The sequence below is a fragment of the Coptis chinensis genome, chromosome 3 (assembly GCF_015680905.1).
Source record: "Coptis chinensis isolate HL-2020 chromosome 3, ASM1568090v1, whole genome shotgun sequence".
Lineage (NCBI taxonomy): Eukaryota > Viridiplantae > Streptophyta > Magnoliopsida > Ranunculales > Ranunculaceae > Coptis > Coptis chinensis.
This window is the reverse complement of record NC_141458.1, coordinates 52,109,203-52,118,589: the sequence shown is the minus strand read 5'-3', so window position 1 is coordinate 52,118,589 and position 9,387 is coordinate 52,109,203.

The following is a 9,387-nucleotide window of genomic DNA, read 5'->3' as shown; positions in this document are numbered from 1 at the left end:
ATCATTGCTTTTAGACCGGCAATGCCTGGTAGAGTTTTGGGCTTATAAATTGGGAAGTTGTCCTCATAGGATGTTGTCGGTGGCTTGTTTGTATCTGGGCCTTCGTTTGATAAGTGAGACATTTGCTGCAAGAGATACATGAGAGCCACCAAACATTAGGCATACAAATAGTTGACAATGTACAAATTAGATGAACAATAAAGAAGAACAAGTGGGAATCGTACCTGTGGACTGGGTGTTGGTAAGAGAAGGCATGCTTCTATGGTGAGGTAATGAGAAATAGATACCAAGTTTTATTGCATGAAAGGGGATTGAGGGTAATTTTTTATAGGGGAAGGAAGTAATGTAGTAAATGTAAAAGGGTGGGGAATTGATGAGCTGAGTATAGGAGTTACATATACATATAGGATGAAGTGAGTCAAAAGAAGTAGAATGAAAAATGTTTTTAATGTAATAATTGCGTAGTTTTCATATTAACTATGTATAATAGATTAGGTACAAAGCAGAATTAATTTGTTTGAAAAGCAATGTAACTGAATATAATGTGAGTAATGATTCCCAGAACAACGAATTTAATCAACCAAACCGACCTACTAAAGATAATCTTTGATTTGTCTTGACACATGCGCCCATGTGTATCAATGCAAGCTAACGTTTAACAAACAGTGTGTCACAAATAGGTGGTAAAAAAAGAAGGTTTGCCTAGCAGTGCTTGTATAATGTTGGTTAATAGAGATGCATATTCGTTATGCGTGGGATAGGAAGCAACCGAGGTCTTTTCTAATGCACCTAACAAAGATTGTTTGTGCATGCTAGTATGTTTTGTAAAAAAAGAGCTGGTTTGGGAACCTTATTTTCATGGACGCTTGGAATGATGCATTCATTTTTTAGCACATTATGTGGTTAAGTGGATCCCGTAGGCATTGGTTTATGTGGTTAAGTTGGGATGTAAACATTTTTTGAGCACATTATTAATCTGGTCACGAATCCAATCTCAAGTTGCACAACAGTGCGGGCTCTCAAGAGCAATTGGAGAGTGGCGATAATTTTGGTTTTTTTAGGTGTTAACTAATGTCTTAGATGCTTGGTTTAAGAGCTCAACCGTCAGCTACCACAATGACCACTGAATTAAAATACCATCCTCTATTCTTGCTGGATTAATGAGCTGAAAGAAAATAAAATAATAAAGGCTTGGCTAGATTGTGACTAAAATGGTTAGTTGTATACCTGACTTATGACTCGGTACTGGTAAAAGACTTTGTCAACTTAACCTTAAGTAGACACGGTCGTTTAATAGAAGAAGGAAGTAGTAATTAACTGAGAAGTAGATATATATTGGTTCTTTGGCGTAAGGGTATGTGCTAAGCAAAAACAACATTGATTTTGGCGAAAAAAAGGGAAATCGTGGGGAAAAAAAAAATAACCAAAAAAAAAAAGCCAAACAACACTGATGAGATAGATAGGGGAAAAAGCTCAATGAGATAAACAGAAGTTCGTTCAAACATGGTATACATAAACGACACTCCACAATGTACTAAACACCAACAAAGCCTGTTAAGATAAAGCAAGTTGCAAACATAGTTGTGCAATCCAGGAAGCAAAGGGAAACTAAATAACTGATAGGTAGGAAGGAATTAAGTTCCTTCTTTTTCTTCAAGGGTCGCCTTATGCTCCCATGTCCATCGAAGATGGTACGTAGTCAGAGTCGTCAGTGACGCTCTCCTCATCATCACTAATGACGATCACATTAGGAATGACATGCTATGCTTGCAGAGTTGCAATCTGTTGAAGTAGGGTAGTGTTCTAGGTTTGAAGTTGTTGAGTCTCGGCTTGGAGCCGTTGATTTTGAAGGCGCATTTGGCGTAGTTCCCGTGAGTTGAAGTCAATAAGATCAAAATGGTAGATAGAACGAAGGTATTCGATCGCTCTCCGGGCGGCAACCTCATCAGAACCATTTTGGCTGATAGATGGATCTCCGAAACATCTCTTGTTAGATGTGATGAATGTAAGGGTCTGTATATCGACCCAAGATTCGTAATGGCCGAACCTGAAGGCTGCATCATAGATAGGTAGTGGTAATCATATTTGATGGGTAACGTCATTTAGCAAGTGTTTGAAAGAAATTGCAATTGTGCTGCCGTTTTCCATTGCTTGTGAGGAATTGTGTCAAAAAAGAAGATGTAATTAGAATAAAGCATAACTGAATGAAAGTGGTAAGTGTGTAGTACAATATGAAATTGTTATTAGCAAATGGGGAAGAAAACTTATGGGGTAACTTGTCGGAACTTTGTGCTTGGAGGACCTGGCCATTCAAAGAGACAGAATCATAAGTATAACAGAAATGTTAGCTTAATAAGGCAAATGGGTGGGGGAAAAATGAACCTCGTGGAAGAGAGGACAGAATTATGAACAACTGGTTAGTTATGAACTCATTCCGACAATGTATTTATAGGAGTTGAGGAGACCTTTCAATAACGATATATAGTGGGAAGGCATGGGTGGAAAGCTATTTAAAAACTGTTAAAGGAGTTGCTTAAAAACTTTAATTAGAGGAAGAGGAAAGGAACAATTTTTTGGAGTGGGAGGGGAGACGAAGTGTATGGGCCAAGCGTTAAGAACTGAAGTATTGTGTTTTCATATAGGAACACCGCAAAAGGAGAAAAATGATATATTGGCTTTGGCAGATTTTAAAAGACTGGGTGCCTTAGGTTTTCAGTTCATAAAAAAGAGTGTTTCTCCAACACTAAAATTCTTTTGCTGATAAGCCTGTAAAACCATGCTGGGTTAATATGCTAAGTTAATTGACAATTCTTTTGGGTGTCTGTAACATGGGAAGTCGACGTTGCAAATCAGAAGCAAACCAATCTGGACAGAGGAACAAATGCGTGTGCATTCTCTAAATACTACGCAACTGAGCGAAAGGTTTTAATTACCTAATAAATAGTCTTGCGTTATCGGGTGCCTGTCAGTGAGAGAAGAATGCGCAGAAAGAGAGTAGGTACTGAAAACATGCAAAGTATAGTAGTTTAAAGCCATTAAAATTATGTTGAAGGTGCGAACTGAAAACTTGAGAAATAGTATAAAGACACCAGCATTTTGGTGAATGTGCGCCTGCACATTGTCAACGCAACTAACAAAACGGTCTGTGTGTGCCAGATTTTGTAACCTACCTATAAATTATGCTGGAAACCAATTAATTAGAAAGCTGTTGGTGTATACGTTATTAACCAAAAGAAGGCGTCTCAAACATGCCCAAAGCAGGTGCTTTATAAGACCGTCGATAGAATTACAATTTTTGAGGGTCTAAAAGGTTTCACGCATTCTTGAAGACATTCTTAGAAGCGAAGAACAAAACATGTACATGAGAATTGAGCAAGTTCAAGAAAACACTACAACTTTGCTCGCAGGCAATTTTTATTACACATTACAAAGCACATGTGAAACCGAATGCTTGATCACCACAGTCAGCGTCCACACTGGAACACTGTTAGCTAATACCCCAAAGTCAGCGGCACTGTTGAAGGAAGCATTTCTGTAAGGATCCTTGTGCGACTTCTTTCCATAACTCTATAAAGAGAACAAAAAATAATCGAACCATAGAAACTCCTGGACACATACCTGTTTTAAAAAAGGGAAAGAACAAATGTGAGATTTAAAATACCCAAATGAATAAGAACACACCGTACCCGAGGCAAAATCCATTCAGGAGGAACAATTTAAAAGTTTTTCCTACAACAATTAACTAATTAACAATCGGTAACCTCGGCTAAACAAAAAAGAAGAGAAGAAGGAAAATCCCTGATTTAAAACCTCAGGCGGGACTCCTATCTCCTCATGGATACCTTCCACAATTACAGCGTCCCTTATCACCTAAACATGGTTGCAGGTGCATATAGCCACATAGACAGTTTAAGTTCAATAAACAATTGTTTTAAGTGTCCTACAATTGCTGTTTTCACATTGTCTGCTTCTTGGATCATTAAATTGGATATCATCCTTGGTGGTGACCAACATGGGACTAAGAAACACGGTTTCAATGCGTCCATGTGTGGAAAAGATTCCCACGGAGAATAGAGGGCATAAAGAGAGACTTGACCCATACTAAAGTTTCTAGGAAAGAACGAACATGTTTACCTATGACACACAACTTGATTCGCTGCATAGATCACAAATCCTCAAATAGCAGGAAAAGCTAAAATCTAATGATTACTAACAATTCATGATATTTGAATTACGTTCTTAACTTTTTTTTGTTACGTTACAATGTTGTGTCATAGTTGGTCACTACTTGATATGGATTCAAATTGCCACAGTTTTTGCATTGTTACCATACATAATACATACACGATCACATAGTTGCAATAAGGGAAGTTGCAATGATAACCACATCTTCTTGTTCCATGAGTTTGTCTGTAATTGTTATGGGTTAAGCGCCCTATAAGGGATTGACAACTCCATTTTAAACAAATTTCATAAAACGCCATTATGTAATAATCTAATAACACTTCTAAGAACGCAATGTACCTCTTATTCACAATGATGATCTTTCGCAAAAAAAATTCCAATTTTTTTGGGTGCTTCTACTGAGTAAGATTTGACCAACAATCTAGTCTAACTTTGTGTGACTGCCCCCAATGAACACCTTCAATGACACTAAAGATTCAGCAAGGTAATTTGTAGTGTAATCTAGGCCTATTAACATAGTACCAATGACTACACCTTTGTAATCTCTTAAGACATCCCCGACACCAGCAAGTCTTTAGCTGCCTTTAGTAGCGCTCCATCACAATTAACTTTAACAAAGTTTTGTGATGGAGGATGCCACCTGCACACTGCTTGATAGTTTCTTGTCTTTAGTATCTGGTTCATGATGACCTAAGCTAGTTTATATGCACAGTTGATCCACAATCATGTTTAGAACTTACATTTGCTGACACTGTAGGCAGTAGTATCAAAATTAGCCAGGTTCGTTCACCCTTAGAGCCCAACAACTTTCCATAATTCATTAATAGCTGGGCTTGAGTGCTTGGTCGACCTTGTTATTTGTCCTTGGAAGCCATTGAAGTCTTTGGTGAAGCTGAACACCATTGTGAACCCATTGCCATAGCTTTTGTGTTATAGAACAGTCGGCCTATAAAAGGTGATGATTAAGTCGTATGCATATATCTTTGCTAATCTAAATGAGCTAAAAGTTATAACACAAATTATGTATCATGCCATTCTTATATGAGCTAATTGCTTCGACATGTGGTATAATATTTTTCTTGAATGGGACCTACAATTGAACAATGTGAAAATCACTCAATTGTGAATAACACCAAGAAATAATTCCGTATCATTTAACTGCCTAATTAATTGTTTCTCATCAAACAAAAACAACAAAAAAAAGATTAGACCTGAAACCTGATTTTTGTGTTGTGTCTAATCACTGACTGGGTAATTTTGCAGGACTCAAAAGCAAGCAAGGAAAAAGACACAGAACTAATGAAGTTGTCATTATTTAGTAACTTGATGCACTATGCATATTACAAAGTTGCTTTCCCTAATAAGCAAACTGTGAGAAGTGGGATGAGGAAGGGGAAACCAACTTCAACATAAATCCATAGTTAACCCTAGTAAGCCTAACTCATCAGATGCCGACATGAGACAACACAGGGACATTATCTCATTGTGTTACTTATTTCACTAATACTATAGTCAACTATGTTACTTAACGGCTGTTGGATATGGCTAGGCTTCATTGACATCGTACAGGGTAACACCTAAATTAAGAACTAAAACAACTACATGATAAATAACAGCATGGTGTAGTTTTGATTAACAACATATGATGCATTTCATGTGCAAGGTACAAAGCTAAGACTGTGTGATACCATCTGCCAGTGTTAACTACTCATGTCACGGCTAAATGTGTTTTAGCATGAGCAACGTTGACTCTTCCCTTCAAATAGTGTCGGTGTATGTGACCATAATATCAGCATGCATAAAAGTACACAACTATAGAAGCTAAACTAAGAAGTATGATAACGATTGCAATAATCAAATGGATGCAATGTGTGATAATAAAAAATGACTTTTTCAATCGTTTCTTGGACGTTGAGCTATCACAACCTCACCCATCAAAGGCTAGAATAGCCATATCAAACCGAGAGCTTGGTTTGATCAAAGCTCGGATAAATTTTAGGAACATGTAGGCTCTTCGTTCATGAGATTGGACTCTACACAAACAACTTGCTAGCAAAAAGAGGAATCAATGGGAAAAGTATTAAAAAAAAATCCTAATAAATCAGAATCAATGAGAATCCAACAACATACTACACATTCTATGGGATTTCAACGATTTGGTACTCTAGATTTCATGGAAATACAGAAGTTAACAAAAGCACATTTTGAAACAAATAAATAAAAAACAGACTATTTGAAGAACCCCATTACCTTCTTGGACAAATCTAGAATTCTTCAAATAGATTATTTAAACAAAGATAAAAAAAAAAAAAAAAAAAAAAAAAAAAAAAATATATATATATATATATATATATATATATATATATATATATATATATATATATATATATATATATATAGAATACCTTACTCGACCAACCATCTCGGTGCAATAAACAATACTTAAGATAGAATACAGATGAAACAAATTATCAAACGATAATTAGAATAAAAAAGAATCCTGATGGTTTTGTCTTTGAAAAGATAATATAGAATAATGCCACGAAATCTTATGGTGTAACTGCTTTAAATAAGGGCAATACAATGTAGTTACCTATACCATTCTGATATGTTCCATGATAATAATAGTAAAAAATTTGTACCAATTCCATTTTCAATTTTTTTTACTTTAACAGAATGATAAACGTAGTATTAAATTGGATAAATAACATGCCTGCCAACCAACTTTGATTGTGTTAAGATCATTGCCGAATGAACCCGAACACACCCATATTTGTGACGCGTGGTGTTTACACGTTTAAGCTTGCTTTTGCTCCGTAGTACTGTTGTCCCAACACATACCCAACTGCATACTGTATTATTAGATGAACATAGTTACATAAATGTAAGTGTACTTTAATTCCATGCTAAGATCAAATAGAAGAATGAAGGTCACAGTTGGAAGCTTCAATCTCATTGATAGAGACCGCTTATGCAATAGAAAAGTACTTTTCTCTGAGACATGATACTTCATATTGAAACCGTAAAAGAAGAGTTTGTAATTCATGTATGTTGGCAGAAATACAAATGATATTAATGTTTCACAAATTAAGTATAGAAGACCCAACTACCACAATGACCATGTAATTGTGTTCAATAAGCAAACACCATACTCTCTTTTTCTCTCTGTCTGTGTCAGTTATCTTGTTTTCTAAAGCTTCATTGCTTAATTTCTTATATTTCATGATATGATAGTGGAACTTCTCCAATCAATTTCTCAGTCAGAACATTTGCATTCAATGGATTACTCTATAAACATTTTTTAAGAGATATGTACACTTTCATTGTGGGTGGGAAGTTACTCAAAATTGATGAGCAAAAGCATTCCAGCCATTAAGAAAAGAGGAATTTAATTGAAGTGGTTGAATAATCTCTCATAATAATGGAAGGTTGAAAATTATAGAAATGTATGAACATAATAATGCAAGAGATAAAATAAAAAATAGAAAATATGCATGAGTTCATATTTGGTGATTGAGCTTGGTTGAATTTCATGGAAGAACCTTCAAGGAAGATTCTTCGTATGTCTTGAGTTCTTATGTACTAACCTCATGGTCACTGCTTGATGAATCGCGTCTAATGGGCCTTCTTAATTTTCCTCCAAATAATTGCTGTAGAGTTCTTATGTACATTTAATTTTCTTAATTGTCATGGAAGACTGATCTGACGTCCAGAAAAAGGATCAAATAGGAAGTTACCATCGTGATTTGCCATTATCAAATAGCCTTTTAGGTTGATCCACAGTAGAAACTCCGACTTGCTAACTTTGGCAGCTTAAGATTATAGATTGTACCTTCTGAGAGACTTAAGAACATTCCAGTTTGTGTGGTTTCATCACGAGAGATCATTAACCAAGGAAGTCGATTGAGTCCATGAAGGTAGTGTATGTTCTCTACTGTAATGGACCTCCATGCATGACAAACTGCAGCGAAATGGATATAATCTCTCAGACATAGTCTATGCAAAATCATCTTCTTCGTTGGTCACCTTATTGCAACTTCCCTTTTTTTTTTTGTTATAACTCGATTCCCATATCACCTCTAAAAAAATGACATATGAATCCATTAAAAAAAAGGCAGCATAGCACTTGGTCACATGAACCAAGAACAAATAGAAAAGAGGCAATCTGGGAAATAATCAGGGGCAACAAAAATTGATTAAAAATAAAATTCTAGAATGTGATTTTCAAATAAAAAACGTTCTAGCTAGAAAAAAGTGCAAATCTACCAATGGCCTTCAATGCAGAATAACGTCAGAATGTGTACAAAGTTCAGAGATGCTTAATCTGAAAAAATATATTAAATTTAATCCACGCGCTTAATCTGAAAAAGTACATGCAGTATTCTTCTCAAGAAGATCAAATTATGATTTTAGGTTTTTAGAGAAATCTGAAAATAGACAATGAAAATCTTCAGAGATTCACCCATTTAGGAACTCATTACCTACAAAAAAGAACAAAATAATGCAAAATAACATCAGAACGTGTACAAAGTTCAGAGATGCTTAATCTAAAAAAGTATATTAAATCTAATCCACGCGCTTAATCTGAAAAAGTACCTGCAGTATTCTTCTCAAGAAGATCAAATTAAGATTTGAGGGTTTCCGAGAAATCTGAAAATAGACAATGAAAATCTTTAGAGATTCACCCATTTAGGAACTCATTACCTACAAATCATTTAAACATATAGGCCCCAGATCCCAAACTAAGGAGGTAGCATGCGTATTTAGAGACTTGATAGTCTATAGGCTTCCAGATACTGACTTGCAGCTACCTGATGCTGCTTGATCAATGTAAACTGATGCCCTGAAATGAATATTGGTGCCACACACTCTGGATATGAACGCATCATTATTTTCAAAAACTTAGAGGATGATTTTTCAAGTCACTCTTCAACTTAACTTTGTAATAGTAGTTCCAGGCACTAATACATTTGGCCTTTGCCTTTGGATCCACATCGGTTACATCAGTGGCAATAGATGCTATTTGAGTTTCAAGTATCTCAAGCTCCTCTTTCTTCTCAGTCGATGGTGTATTAGATGCCACTTTTCGTGTATCTTTAATAACTTTGAATGCTTCTAAGTACCACCACAAGGATGCTAATGCTTTGCATAGGTCTATTATAAGTTGGTAATGTTCGTCATCCTTCATAAGATTTGGCAAGG